The sequence below is a fragment of the Panthera onca genome, chromosome E1, assembly GCF_046562875.1.
Source record: "Panthera onca isolate mPanOnc1 chromosome E1, mPanOnc1 haplotype 2, whole genome shotgun sequence".
In the NCBI taxonomy this organism is placed as follows: domain Eukaryota; kingdom Metazoa; phylum Chordata; class Mammalia; order Carnivora; family Felidae; genus Panthera; species Panthera onca.
In genome coordinates this window covers 8,443,606-8,459,044 of record NC_138352.1, presented here as the reverse complement: position 1 = coordinate 8,459,044, position 15,439 = coordinate 8,443,606, and the positions used below count along the sequence as shown (strand labels likewise).

Here is a 15,439-nt window from a genome sequence, read left to right as displayed (position 1 = left end):
TTTCTAGCTGAGCTGTTTACAGTCCCTGTGATTAGCAGCAAGTCTTGTAACCTCTGGGCATCTCATGGCTCCACCGAGACTGAAATCCTTCCCCTCCTACCTCGTGCAGAGAGTGGAAGGGAAAATCAGGGCATGATGGTTTAATGCCTCTGTGCCCTCTGGAGCAAAGCGAGAACAAACTACCAGAGAGGCAGCCGCCTTACTAGCTTGCTGGTGGATGCTGCTCTTTGCTGTCCGGGTGCCCTGGCTTTTAATCCCACATCTGACTTTGGCTCGGGGCCACGATGAGCTGTTTCTCCACGCTTCGCTGAGCGGCGGTGGGAATAGAACCGTCAGGCCCGATGGAGAGTCAGCTCCAGGAGGATTGTGCGTTTGACAAGCCAGTGAAGGGAAATGGAAGCCTTCACACTCACCTGTGCAGATTTTTTTTCTTTTTTTCTTTTTTTCTTTTGGGAGCGTTTCTTTGGAAACGTCTTAACTTTCTGAAGCCCTGGTCTTCTTGTGAAGAAATCAACCACGACAGCCCTGGGGCTAAGTGAGTTAGTGTTCCAGGAGGATAGAAGGGAAAACAAAAACAAAAACGTATCTATTAAACGCATAAGCGAGGGGAAAATGGGTTAGTATTGTATCGAAGAAGGAGGAAGGGACCCGGAATCGTTGCCTGTGCAAAAGCGTTAAGTAGATTACCCGTCTGAATTTGCGGAACCCTCTGTAATTATGCATGGAGAGGTCTGTGGGGTGGGGTGTGTCCGTGAGCTGACTGCGGGGAGCACTTACATCTTACGGGCTCGTGAGTCCCAAATATTACCATCTGACAATGGTTTATTGCTTTATGCTTTTCAAAGCATTTCCCCATCCATTACCTCATCCGACCCTCATAATAATCCTGTAGCTGTAGGCTTTCTTTTTTGCAAATAATAGATGAAGGGTGTGCCGTATCTCACGCTGGACTTTTCCGTGTGACCTGTTCCTGGGGTGCTGGGGGCAGTGGGGAAGAGAAGGGAGCCTCCGGTACCCCCCTGAGATCCCGCCAAGGTGCGCCAAGCACTGGGGGTAAAACAGAAAACAAAGCAACCCCAAATTCCTGCTCTCATGGGACTGCCGTTCTGGCAGAGAGAGTCACAGGCTACACTCTACGCTAAAACATATGGGATGTCAGACAGAGGTGAGTGTGAATGAGAACAATAAAGGAAAGGAGGAGGATGGATACTGGGAGTCATGACTATTGCAGTTTTAAAAAGAATCCACCAGTGAAGATGCTAAGGAGGTGTTCCCGATGTGTGGAAGGCTCTCAGTCAATTCTTTTGACGTATTGAACAAATAAACAAAGGCTCAAATGGATGGATGGATGGGTAGGCGGGTGGATGGATGCACAGATTGTGGGTGGATGGGTGAGTGGATGATGGATGGATAGACAGAAGAGGAAGGATGGGTCCTACCGCCGCCTGCCCCCGCCCCCCACCCCCTGCCTCCAGAGACCTGTGCTTCCTTCAGGAGCCTTACTGTGCCTAACTATTTTTATATTCCCTTGCCCCATTTCATGCATCGATGTGGTGCACCCTAAGTGGGACCTCGCCTCATGTAAGACCCTGGTGAGGATGAGCCCCTCCCTGCTGGAGAGAACCAGCATCCCACTGGTTAGGAACAGGAGGGCTCCTGGTTCTGTGCGGGTTGGGTTGGGAGGTAAATTGTTGCCAACTGGTCAAGGGAGAATTTGCCTCTCGTTTACTCCAAGTCAGCCTTGTCATCATGGACCTCATGTCCTAAGTCCTGGGAGCTTGCCTGCTCTGTCTTTCTGGGAGCCTGGTCTCTTCCACATCCTTGGCATGGAGACTTTGCTCCTCGAGGAATTGAGTGTCTCATTTTCCCCTTCTTAATTTCCTAACCCCTATCCAAGATGGCACTTAGTGCTCCTTGGCAAGCGTTTGTAGCTCTCTGCTTATTCTGTACGGTCCTTATCTCTAGATCCTAACTACTTGTTCATTTCTCTTTCCTTAGTCCCAGACTGGAGGCACCTGGAAGGCAGGGGCTGTCCTTTTCACTGTTGAAACTTTGTCCCTAGTACAGAAACTCCAACATGGTTGGCACTCAAAAAAATATGTTTTTTTAGTGTATATTATTTTTGAGAGAGAGAGAGAGAGAGAGGGAGAGTGCGCGAATGGGGGAGATGCAGAGAGAGGGGACAGAGGATCCAAAGCAGGTTTTGTGCTGACAGCGGAGAGCCAGATGCAGGGCTCAAAGTTATGAACCCTGAGATCGTGACCTGAGCCGAAGTCAGATGCTCAAACGACTGACCCACCCAGGCTCTCCAGCACTCAAAAATATTTTTAATATAAGCACTGAATGAGTGTGGTGAGTGCATTAAAGGTTTTCCTTGGGGTTGGCTGCCTTTAGGGCCAGCCCACTTTCTCCAGACCTTCTGTGTGCACTGATGTACATCTCTGGAACATCAGGATGAAATCTCAAAATAGACGAGAAACCCTACCCTCTGGGTCTATAAGGAAATCGGTCTTTCTGATCCTTCCAACGAAGGAAGAAATTAATTGAATGTAAACTCATTACATCTCTGAAGCACTTTGAAAATTTCCCCATAATTTAATTACAGTGAACTTCTCAGGATGTAGTCATGCCAGGAAATGTCTCAAACTGTCAGTGGCGTGGGGTGAGGTAAGGGCAGGGGGCATTGGGTACTGCGGGTGGGGCCTTATTTCTAGAGGACATGTGCTTTGGTATTATAATGAGCTATGGAGTCACCCTGGTTCAGTTTGATCCTGGTTTCTCTAATTAGTTGTGTGAGCTGGGACTTTGTAAGCCTCAATTTCCTCATCTGTAAAACAGGTTATAACAGTGCTGTCTCCTTTACGGGGTTGTTGCACACACGAAATGAGTCAAAATATTTGAAGCTCTTAGCACAGTGATGGTCACGTAGTAAATCTTGATTCGTATTATTCTCTGTCAGGGGAAACGGGTGGAGGACACACATGGAATGTGAAGTTAGTAGAAGTTAGTGAACTTGGATATCAAGGTTTGGATCAGCTTTCTTTCAATATGTGACTCTCACATTACTGAGCATCCCTTAATCGCCCGCAGTTGATTATCTTACCTGTGCACACTCCTTCCTCCTTTCTTCCTGGCAGCACCGTCTTGGATGCTTTCTTTGTGCACGTATAACTTAAAAAAAAAAAAAAAAAAAAAAAAGGGATCATACCGGACATAATGTTTAAAAGCATGTTCTAGGGTGCTTGGGTGGCTCAGTCGGTTAAGCGTCCGACTTTGGCTCAGGTCATGATCTCACAGTTAATGGTTTTCAGCCCCGCATCGGGCTCTGTGCTGATGGCTCAGAGCCTGGAACCTGCTTCAAGTTCTGTGTCTCTCTCTCTCTCATTCTCTCTTTGCCCCTCTCTGCCCCCTCAGAAATAAAATAAAAAAAACATTAAAGTTTTTTTTAAAGCACGTTCTTTCACTTCATATATCCTGAACTTTTTTCATATTCTCTTGGATCACAAGAACTGCCCATGTTTGTTTTCACTTTTGATTGAGGTGTGATGAAAACACACCCAACTGCACGCAGTGACTGGGACATTTTTAACCAATGACCTGTTGCTCATTGCAGTTGGACTTGAGGCTTTGAATCGTTGTTTACTTTTATCAGGGCAATAGATGTACGCGACTAGGAAGAGCAAATGTTCGTAAAAGGCTTATAAAGAAAAGGACAGCGTTCCCTCCCCTGCCTCCACGGCCCCTTCTCTTTCCTAAAAGTGACCGCTTTTGTCTGTTTCTTGAGAAATTTTCCCTCATATTTCTAAACAAATCTATTCTGCAATTTTTTTTTTTTTTTTTTTTTTTGATTGGGAAACCGGTACCCTTCAGTCTGGTCATTGTTCTTTTTAGGTATCTTTAATAGTTTCCCCTGCTGGCCCTGTGTTCTCTCTCAATTAATCTTACTAGTTGGCCGTGGGGCCTCCTGGATGAACCTCTCGTTTTCCTCTCTTCTCTATTTTATAATCTCTCTGCTGTTTTGTTCTGCACGGTGGGAAGTTTCATGGACCTTCAACTCCATAAAAGGAGCACGTTTTTTGTTGGTGTTTTCATAGTTTCGGTTTCTGAAAACTTTCTTGTTCTCCTTGTTTTTGTTTTTGTTTTGTTTGTTTTTTCTTTTCCTTCCGGCGCCCTGTCCTTTTCAATGTTGTCTCCTTGAATTCCCAGGGTTCTCTCTAAAAGCCTTCTTTCTTCCTGTTTGGTTCCTGGGGTCGCCCGCGGGAGCACTGGGGGCATGCATTTAAAGGCTGCCTCCAGGGGCTCCTGGCTGGCTCAGTAGGTGGAGCCTGTGACTCTTGATCTCGGGGTTGTGAGTTCGAGCCCCACATTGGGCATAGAGCTTACTTAATAAAAAAATAAGAATAAAATCAGTTTCCAGCTGGGTAAAGAAACCGTGCCTCGTAGTAGTACCAGCCAACATTTCGAGTGCCTCTCAGTAGTCCTTGCAACAGCCGGATGAGCGAGGGGCTGCTACTCCAGTCTTGCAGATGACAAGGCTGGGGCTTACGGAGGGGGATGGGACATGCCCAGGCCCTGTTGGGATTTGCCCTCAAGTCTGTGTGATTCTCGAGTCCTTGCCCTAAGCCTGGCGATACACGTTTCCCTGAGTTTTCTTTGATTACAGGGGAGGTCGAACATCTCATTAGTTCCTTGCACCCTTGGGCATTTCTTTGGTGACGAGCCAGTGATTTACAGCCCTTGCCCCGTTTATGTCTCTAAGTTGTTATTTGCACTGGGGCTTCTGCAATCAGGCTTGAGTCTCCCCCCCGATGCTAGTCCTCTCTGCACCTGCCACCCGTATACAGCAGCTTCCACCCCAGCCCAGGCCACCGGATGCCACTGTGGGCTCGTCGCGGTCTCCTTGTCTGGGACATGCACTGATCCGCCCCTGCAGGTCTCTAGCCGGTCACCTGATGGGCACCTCGCACTTGACAAGTTCAACCCAGGGCTCTCGACCGCCTTATTTCACTTCCTTCCCCATCCTGTGTTCCACATGTGCTCTCCCCTAGGTCTCCCCTCTCGGTCAAGGGCACCACCTTCCGTGAAGCTGCAGGGGCCCCAAACCGGGATGTCGCCTTGATTCCCATCTGCGCTAGGTTGCATGGTGTCCCCCTGCCCCCTCTCCGTCCCAGTCTCTGTCCGCCTAGAACCTGTGGGTGTGGCTTTATTAGGAAATAGGGTCTTTGCAAATGTAATCAAGTTGAGATCATGCTGAATTAGGGTAAGCCCCAAATCCCATGTGACTGGTGTCCTTACGGGAAGAGACAAATATGGACACGGGCTTAGAGACCCATGGGAGAAGATGGCCATGTGATGGGAATGATTGTCTACAACCCAAGGCATGCCGAGGATGGCTCACAGCCCCAGAGGCCAGAAGAGGCAAGGAAGGTGTCTTCTCTAGGGGCTTCAGAGGGACCATGGCCTCGCAGAGTCTTTGATTTTGGATCCATAGGCTCCAGAACCACGAGAGAATACAGCTCTGTTGTTTCCAAGCCCCTTGGTTTGTGGCGTGTGGCTAGGCAGCCGCAGGAGACCCCTACGCTCTCTGTCACATGACCCTGCCTCATCCATTCCACCGACAAGCCCTGTCTCTCCCTCCAGAATACAGCCCGGACGTGCCCATCATTCTTCACCATCTGGTCTGCACTGTGGTCATCTCACAGGTGTGCCAGAGTGGCCTCTCTGGCTCTCTGCCACTGCTCCCGCCTCCCCGCCACCCTGTGTCTACACCCCTTCATCCACTGCAGCCTGTGTGAGCTTCTGTAAATGCACATTTCAGCTCCATTGCATCTGCCGCAGAGTTAAATCCTAGCTGCCCCACGATCTGCGAGGACCCTGCCCTTCTCTCTCTTCTCTGGTACCCCTCCCTGCCTCGGTCACTATGCCTGAGTCTTCTTTTCTGTCCTTAAACTTGTTCTGATCTCAGGAACGTGTTCCCTTTACTTGGAATTGAATATCGGCCCCTCTGATCATTCAGATCTCGTCTCAAATGTCCCCTCCCCAAAGAAGCCTTCCCTGACCACCCACGCAAAATAACTCCTCCCCGTCAGTGTCTGTCTCAGGGCAATGTTTTATTTCCTCTGTGTCATCCACTGTTCTCCGAATCTCTTATTTGTTTTCTTGGGTATTGTTTGTTGGCTCTTCCCAGAGAGGAAGCTCCTCCTGGGCAGAGTGTGCCTATCTTGTGTATTACAGCCCTCAGTGCCCGACTCGTTAACTGTTCCCTGAATTAATTAATGCTGCCCCCAGAATTGTCTTCCTAAATCATATTTGAGATCCTTTCCCCTGCCCCTGAAGTTCTCCATGGTTTCCTGTTTCTTACTGAATAAAGTTTAAACGTCTTGGCACGGTATTCCCGGCTCTCCTGGCCTGTTCCATTCTCCTTCCCGTGCTTCTCCCTATATGTGTGCTCTGCCCTGACCTTTGCTGTTGCCTGAACCTGGCCTACCACTCCTGGAATGCTGAGTTTCTGCTCTGATTTCCCAGCCCCAACCCGGCTTTTCGGGTTGCACGCACCCTGTGGTGCAGTGCTCTTTGTAGCCGGTCTTCCCGGGATCCCTCCGTGTGGACCTCCTTGGGTGCAATGCCTTTGGCCTCATGGTGTGTCGTCTTCTGCCAGATCCTTCTCTCCCAGCTCCCTGCTCACTGTCTCCCACCAATGCGAGGCACAGTTCTTTGTGCACACAGGCCCGTGAGCGCAAACGGACGCATCTCCATGTGTTATTGAAGTGGATTAAAACTTCGTGGGGCACCTGGGTGGCTCAGTCGGTTGAGCGACCGACTTCGGCTCAGGTCGTGATCTCGCGGGCTGTGAGCTCGAGCCCCGCGTCGGGCTCTGGGCGACAGCTTGGAGCCTGGAGCCTGCTTCGGATTCTGTGTCTCCCTCTCTCTCTGCCCCTCCCCCACTCATGCTCTTTCTCTCTCTCTCTCTCTATCAAAAATAAATAAACGTTTAAAAAAAATAAAAAACAACTTCGTGATCTGGTGGTAAGGTTGAGGCTACTCTGGCTGCTGTGGACACCTCCCCTTTGTCATGTGTTTTACATATGGGTACACAGCACATGCTTCGTGCTTACACGTGTTGTATTATGCACCTGCAGACATGTGTCTATGCAGTTTTCAGGATGGGTAAATTGGGCTTCTGTCCCTAGGAACTCCAGAGTTTAGATCATAAGGCTTTGATTTAAACTCTTCTCTCAAATCCTTTGCTCTCAAAATAGTAAAAATGGAGTCATATAATGAGCATTCTAACGCTTAGTATTTATAGAGTTTTTAGGCCAGTTTTTGTGCTAAGCATTTAACATGCATTATTGCATTAATCCTTGTAGCAGTTATAGGAGATAAGCCCCACCTCAGGGACGGTGTTATGCTCTAGAGCAGGGACTCAAGAGCCACAGTGACTGGATTTGAATCTTGGCTCTGCCAGTTACTAACTGCATGCCCTTGTCAATTACTTAAGTGCTCCGTGCCTCAGTTTCCCCAAATGTGGAATAGGGATAATAATAGCACCTAAATTTTTAAATGTTTTTTTTTAATGTTTATTTCTGAGAGAGAGAGACAGACAGACAAAGTGCAAGTGGGGGATGGGCAGAGAGAGGGAGACACAGAATCTGAAGTAGGCTCCAGCTTCTGAGCTGTCAGCACAGAGCCCGATGCGGGGCTCGAACTCACAAACCGCAAGATCATGACCTGAGCCAAAGTCGGACACTTAACAGACTGAGCCACCCAGGTGCCCCCTAAATTTTTAAAAGAATATATTCATTTGTTTATTTTTGAGAGGGAGGGGACGGGCAGAGGGAGAGGGGAGACAGAATCCCAGGGAGGCTCCATCCTGTCAGCACAGAGCCCATTGCGGGGCTCGATCCCACAAACTGTGAGATTATGTCCTAAGCTGAAATCAAGAGTCAGTTGCTTAACTGACTGAGCCACCCAGGTGCCCCCCAATAGTATCTAACTTTAAAAAAATTGTTTTATATGTTTATTTTTTTTGAGAGAGAGAGAACATGAGCAGGGGAGGGGCAGAGAGAGAGGGAGACACAGAATCCAAGCAGGTTCCAGGCTCTGAGCTGTTAAGACTATTAACTTTTTAAAAATTTTTTTTTAAAAATGTTTTTATTTATTTTTGAGACAGAGAGAGACAGAGCATGAGCAGGGGAGGGGCAGAGAGAGGGGGAGACAGAATCTGAAGCAGGCTCTAGGCTCTGAGCTGTCAGCACAGAGCCCGACGCGGGGCTCGAACCCACAGACTGAGATCATGACCTGAGCCTAAGTCAGACCCTTAACAGACTGAGCCCCCCAGGTGCCATTATGGTCCCTAACTTTTCACCTGAGGAGGATTACAAAGGTTCCTGGGGCGGAGTCAGTCTATCTATAAATGTTGTTATGATCGATTCCATTTTACGTATGAGGGTCACTATTCCACTATTATTTCTGTTTTCTGTGTGAAGACATAGGAGCCCTGGAGAGATGAATCTCTTCCCCAGGTCTCCCAGGCTGGGAGCTTAGGTTTGAATCAGGAAGTCCGACTCCACAGTCATGCCTTCTGTCCATTATGCTGCACTGCCTTTCACCAAGAGGGAGGAAGAGGGGAAAAGAATGGGCCGGTGGGGCTAGCCAAGGTTGCCAGACCACATACACATCCCTACGTGAATTTGAATACCAGATAAATAAGAATTCTTTCATATGAGTGTGTCCCAAATGAAAAAAAAAATTCACTGTTTACCTGAAACTCAGATTTGCCTGGGTACCCCATATTTTGGTTTGCTAAATCAGGCAACCTAATGGGGGGGCTCTTTCATTCTTCAGTCCCTTCCTTAAGATTGTGTCCCATCATTCCTGACCTGCTCTCCATTTCCCCAGGGTCGCTGCCACCATACTGATGGGGGGGGGTCCTTTGCACCCCCCAAGTGAGTTAGGGCAGGAAACGCAGAGAACCTATGTCGGCCTGAGTGGTAAAAATGAAATGTGATCTTGTTTGCAATAAACCCTGGCATCTTTCCTTCTTGACCATGAAGATTGTGTCCCTAAGCCTCGCTGCTAATTTTCTTTGAGTCAGGAGAGGGGCACAGAGCCAGTGGCATAGTGGTTTCTTGCCACCGGTGAGGGAGAATAGTGAAGTCGAAGAAAATCTTCAACCAGATCTTTGAGTTTTTCTCGGTGGGACCTCACAGCGTACTCTTCACTCCTCCGAACGTTGGCAGGGACTGCTTCCTCCGCAGCCAGACCTGGGACAGATTGGATCAGTGTGAGTGAGTGGTGGTGTCGGGGTAGGGGAGGCTTGACCAACTGGTGCAGTTGTCCATCAACAGGCCGAAGGGAAGAGGGTGCTGATAAATTGGTGGCTGGGTGCCACGGAGAGGTTGCTTTGGGCAACGTCATGTTCTCGCTCTCTTGGTGACCAGCTGGTGAAGAGGTCCAGTAAGGATGCCCTCCCCCCTTTTTTAGTGTATTTGGCATTAATATTTTGGCAGGCCGAAGGATTCTGGGAGTCCTCCCTCATCTGGCTAGACTGAATCTGCTTTGAACGGGCTGAGATAATTAACATGCCTGCACCTGTCCATTATTCAGAATAAGGGGTCTGTGGAAGAGGAATGGCAAGCTCAAACCAAAAGTCTAAATATTATTTGACTTTGGAACCTCGTGGTCCTGTCTTGGGTGCGGCTGAGGTCATTGCCAGTAGGTGCCCCAGTCCCGGGGGGCATCTGACACAACGCAGTTGCTTGGTAAATATTTGTTGAGCTGAGTTGTACTTGGAATAGGAACAGGAACGTAGGTTTGGAGCGGAACTGGGCTGGGGGGCTGACTTTTTCGGCTCTTTTCCCTCTGTTTGGGCAGGGCAAGTTAGAATTGGGTCGTTGGCCAGTGAATTGGAAGCCCAGATGTGCCTTGGGTGATTATTTTTGCTTTGCCCTCACCACGGAGACCTGTGGTCACTGAGAATGGATACTGAGAGGTCCTTTCGGGCATGATTAACGTATTTGCCTAATACTGCTGGCACTTCGTGTTTGATAATGGCCTGATTCCTAGCTCTGGGCATAGGCCTTGTCGGGTACTTGGTGATTGTGTTGGTCTATCCCCAGAGGGACCATGTTAGGGTGGACCCTAGACCCTGGAGACCCCATATACTGTTCATGGCACAAATGTGGCTCATCAAAATATGGGGGAGCCTCCCTAAGAGTCTTTAAAAAAGGAATATATGTCCAGATCTTACGGCATCAGCCCAATGAGTTTTGACGGTTATATACACCTGTATAACCACCACCCAAAGGGAGGTTGAGAACATTTCTGTCACTCCAGGGAGAGTTTCTATTACCTACGCTAATTCTTCCTCTCTTCCCAGGCAATTACTTTATAATTTCCATCACCATATGGTTTTGCATATTCTTGAACTTAAGTGGTTGCATTTAAAAAATGCACAAGGAAAAAAAAAAAAAAAAAAACAGGGGCGCCTGGGTGGCCCAGTCGGTGGGGCATCAGACTCTTGATTTCTGCTCAAGTCATGATCCCAGGCTTGTGGGATCGAGCCCTGCATTGGGCTCTGCGTTGAGCATGGAGCCTGCTTGGGATCCTCTCTCCCTCTGTCTCTGCCCCTTCCTAGCTCGTGTTCTCTCTCTCTCTCTCTCTCTCTCTCTCTCTCTCTCAAAACAAACACAAATAAAATGAACAAGGCTATATATACAGTGTTGTCAGGTGTCCTTCATTCAGCGTAATGATCTTGAGATTCATACATGTTGTGATATCAGCGGTTTCCCCCCTTTTTATTGCTAAGGAATGTTTCATTTTATAAGTGTAGCGTTAAGAATGTATATCTATTCTCCCACTGATGGACATTGGGTTCTTTCCAGGTTTGGCCTACGAATAAAGCTGCTGTGAACATTCTTGTGTAAGTCTTTGTGTGGATGTATGTTTTCATTTTTCTTGGGACAGCTATCCAGGAGAGGAATTACCGGGTCGTAGGGTAGTTTTTTTTTTTTTTTTAAGCTCGTATGTTGTCTCCTACTTTGGAGCATGCGTGCAAACTTGTAGGCCAAGACCTTGCCCATCATTTTCACCGAGTGGGTGTGGCTAACAAGAGTCAGGCCATTCAAGCCGGTCTGCATCAACTAATAACTGTAATTGAAGCGAAGTGTAAATTATTATAATTCTGAGTTGTTAGATTGAAGTCTGTAAAATCATATGAAGCTGGTACATTATGAGGGCTTTCTGATAAAAGAAAATTAAGTACAGATATGGCCCCTGTATCAATTTGATTCATGCTTGAGTCATGAGGACTAACCGGCTTGTCAAATTTGAGAGCTGACTCAATGCAGAATTCATGTGGCCACCCATCGTGGGGTCCTGGGGGGGGTGACTCAGTAGTCAGTGGGCCCGGCCAACCTCATTCTGGAGGGTTCTGATCCCACAACCCTGGGATCGTGACCTGAGCCGAAATCAAGAGTCAGACACTCAACCGACGGAACTACCCAGGTACCTCTTCCCTTTTTCGTTAAGAGGGAAATTTTGTTCTGTGGCTTGGATTTTCTTCCAGTCTTCAAACTGTCTTTGCTATCATAAAATAAATGCTTAACTGCACTCATCATGCCAGACTATTCTGATCCTTAAGGAACTCTTCACAAATTCATTTATATGATTTCCAGAGCAGAAATCGTCTCAAAATGGGCACTTAAGCAGAAATGAAAAGGTTTGCCTGCTGTGGGCTAGGTGTTTAGCTGATTGTTTTTGATTATTCTATGCTGGTACCTCTGACACCAGAGGGAAATTAATAGCATTGCAAAGTATGGATCCCTGTGGCATTTTACACCATATTTTGAGAAAAAAAAAAAAAAAAGCATCATATGGGTTTTGCTAGCTTTTGGAAACTGCAGAAGGGAAGTGGGTGATGTTAGTCTCCAGCAATGTGAGAAAGAGCTTGCAAACACATCTGCTGATTTTTAAATGTCTCCTGCAGTCCCTTTTGGCTCCCTGGTGTCCAGGCTGTGATTAGGAACCTTTGACAAAATCATGCCGTCTGGGGCAGGGGGTGTCTCATTATCATGCAGAAACATTTCTGGAAATTGAGTTTTTGTCCATAGGATCCTTTTCTCCCAGTGGCTTTTTTTTTTTTTCACTGTGACAGCAGGCTCTTCTATTATTAAAACGTTTAAAAATTGTATTATATATTTATTCATCACATTTACTTACATATTTAAGTATTTTAAAATTACATTGTCAATTTATTTTAAGATTGTCCCCCAAAGATATGTGCGTGTGTAGTTTGAAAAGTCAAACTCTTGGGGCGCCTGGGTGGCTCAGTCGGTTGGGCTTCTGACTTCGGCTCAGGTGATGATCTCACAGTCCGTGGGTTTGAGCCCCGCATTGGGCTCTGGGCTGACAGCTCAGAGCCTGGAGCCTGCCTCGAATTCTGTGTCTCCCTCTCTCTCTGCCCCTCCCTCGCTTGCGCTCTGTCTCTCTCTGTCTCAAAAATAATAAAAACATTTTAAAAAAATTAAAAAAAAAGGCAAGTTCTTCTACAGGGTTGATTAACAAAAAGCAGCAATCTGCAGACCCTCCTCCCTCTTTCCTACGTCTCAGGGATGAGTATCAGCGTTTATTTGCTTCCAGATTTCTCAGCTGCACACCTACTCGGCCACTGCTTGGCTTTTTCAGCCTCAAATGTAGCCAGTGACTTCCAGGTGTGGAAGATGAGAACCCGGTTCTCTTATCTCCACCTGCATCCAATGCTGTAGATGTGTTGTATTTTTGGGGGGTTAGTTCAATAATCACAGCTTAATCATGGAATATTATTGAGCCATAAAAAGAATATAATTCTGACCCACACTGCAACATGGAGGAACCTCAAAAGCATTATGCTAAGTGAAATAATCCAGATGCAAAGGGAGAGATTGCACGTTTCCACTAACATGGAACACGTACGATAGGCAAATTCGTAGAGACGGAGAGTGGATTAGAGGTTATCAGGGGGCAGGGTGGGGGAAGAGGACGGGAGAGTGAGGAGTTACTGCTCAGTGTTTACAGAGTTTCTGTTTGGGGTGGAAAGTTTTAGAAACAGCCGTGATGGTTGCACAACACTGTGAATGTAATTAATACGGCTGAATCGTATAGACCTTTAACGTGGTAACTTTTATGTTACGTATATTTTATCACAACAAATAAGCAAATCACTTAATAAACAATATTAGTCAGTTTACATTAAGACTGTAAATATTCTTGGGGCGCCCGAATGACTCAGTCGGTTGAGCGTCCGACTTGGGCTCAGGTCATGATCTCACGGTTCCTGGGTTTGAGCCCCGCGTCAGGCTCTGTGCCGACAGCTTGGAGCCTGGAGCCTGCTTGGGATTCTGTGTCTCCCTCTCTCTCTGCCCCTCCCCAACTCACGCTCTGTCTCTCAAAAATGAATAAACATTAAAAAAAAAAAAGTAAAGACTGTAAATATTCTTCATGAATTTCCTTTCTTGTGCAGCTGTGTTTTCCAGCATTAGTAAAGGTCTTTTTTTCCCCTTTACTGGACACCAGGCTCCTGCCTAGAATCATAAGTCTGTCTTCCAGACATTAGCCAGGAGGTCTATGATTTTGCTCTTGCCTGGGAATCTTCTAGCCCCTCTTCTCCTTTGGGCTCTTGGCCCTGGGCCTGCTGAACTGTAGCTCCTGACACAGGGTGCCAGGACGTAAAGTCTTCAGCTGGCTTCCCCCCTGACCTGTGCAGGGAATCTGGGGAGGCAGAGTGCTCTGGAGAAGCTGCCCAGGGGGCAGGAGGTGGCCGGGGCCGGGGCAGGAGGGGGGCTGGAACGTGGGAGCACACTGGGCACTCCTGTTCCATACACGGGCTTTCACTTTCTCCTGTTTTCGGTGCAGTCCAGCCCCTAGCTGGGTGTGGAGTGGGGGTGGGGGTGTCCCCGAGTGTCTGGCAGGCCAGTTGCTTGGCCATGTGAAGTTCAGGAAGAATCTGGGATCTGATGGCTTTCCAGCCTTTCCACCAGTCTTCTTTGCCACCCCATCTGCACCCCCATTTTGGATGGGTCTGGGCCCCTCCATCCCTGGGCTGCTCTGGGTTCTGTGGGGGGAACCACCTTAGGTCAGCCTTCTCAGGGTCTCTGTCAGTCCTTACCTGCCCCTCCTTTCCCTCTCCTTTCCTTTTTTGTGATCAAGATCCTTCCCGTCCCTATACTTTAAGTCCAGAGGGAATTCAGGAGCCAGCAGTCTGTGTTCGATCAGCCACCTGTAACCGAAAGTTCCACAATTTCAATTTCACGGTATTCCCAAATGGGCTAGGATTGACACACAGCAGCACGGTAAACATTGCTGTTTTAAACACAGTCAACACTGACAGTTATATTTAGGGGGAAATCGTTCTCTGCTTAGACGTACTGAATAGGTGACATTGTGAATGTTACTGTTTCTGAGGAATTTCAAACATCTAGGGGATGGAATGGAGCTTTGGCGTTAAGAGCGTGGCCTGGGTTTTAGATCCCAGCTCTGTGACTTCCTGCTGGGTGTCCTTGGGTGACTTACCCTCTCTGAGCCCCAAGGAGGGAGGCCGTGGTTTCCCAGAAGTGAAGCTTGTGAGGGACACAGTCCCCTCCGGCTACCACGCATAGTGCCGCCCCAGGCCAGTCACTTTGCTGACCCCACAAAGCAAACCGCGGGCCCTCTTGGCTTCGAGTCTTTGCTCGCACAGTTTACGATCCTTGGCTGCAGTGATCCCCCTCAGTCTTCTTTCAGGCCTTGGTAACTGTTATTATTAATTTTTAATAAACTCTTTGGAAGTATTTTAGATTTTGAGAGAACATTCAAAAATAGCACAGGGAATTTCCACAGACCCTTATCCAGTTTCCCCTAAACATCTTACATAACCACAGCCCATTTGTCTAGGCCAAGAAATTAACACTGGTACGTTACTCTTCCCTACAGCCCAGACGTTCAGTTGGATTTCACTGTTTTTCCCCCGCTGATGACCTTCCTCTGTTCCCAGGATCCAGTCTGGGATGTATGTTGCATTTAGAGAGTCCTTGTTTTAAAGCGTGGTCTGTAAGGGAGGAAGGTGTGCCTCTCATTCAGAGCCCTACACGGAAAGCATAATGTACGTGGGCTTTGTTTTGAAACCGCCAGCTTTAGCTATGCTGCTAGGGGGGACATTATCTTCTTGTTTGCCTCCCTCTAAGGCAGTCATGGGCTAAGGGTTTCAGTTTTTAAGGTTTATTTCGGTTTGTAAGGTCTGATGAATCTTGCAGAGAAAAATGTTCCACAAGATCATTTCTCCTGTTGATGAGTTGCCAAAGATTTCCCAGTGCTGCGTTTTCTTGGAGCAGCTTATATCCCAATGGTGGGGAATGGCCATGGGATCGATTACATTTGATTATTGCTAAAACCGATTCATCCCAGGCTGTCATCGTGGGATGTCTTG

The 15,439-nt window shown here is 47.7% G+C and overlaps 1 protein-coding gene across 6 annotated transcripts in view; it reads left to right on the top strand.

The window, feature by feature from the left end:
• Positions 1-15,439, top strand: part of SLC39A11 (solute carrier family 39 member 11) — a 424,573-nt gene that overhangs the window by 103,060 nt on the left and 306,074 nt on the right. The window lies entirely within an intron of this gene.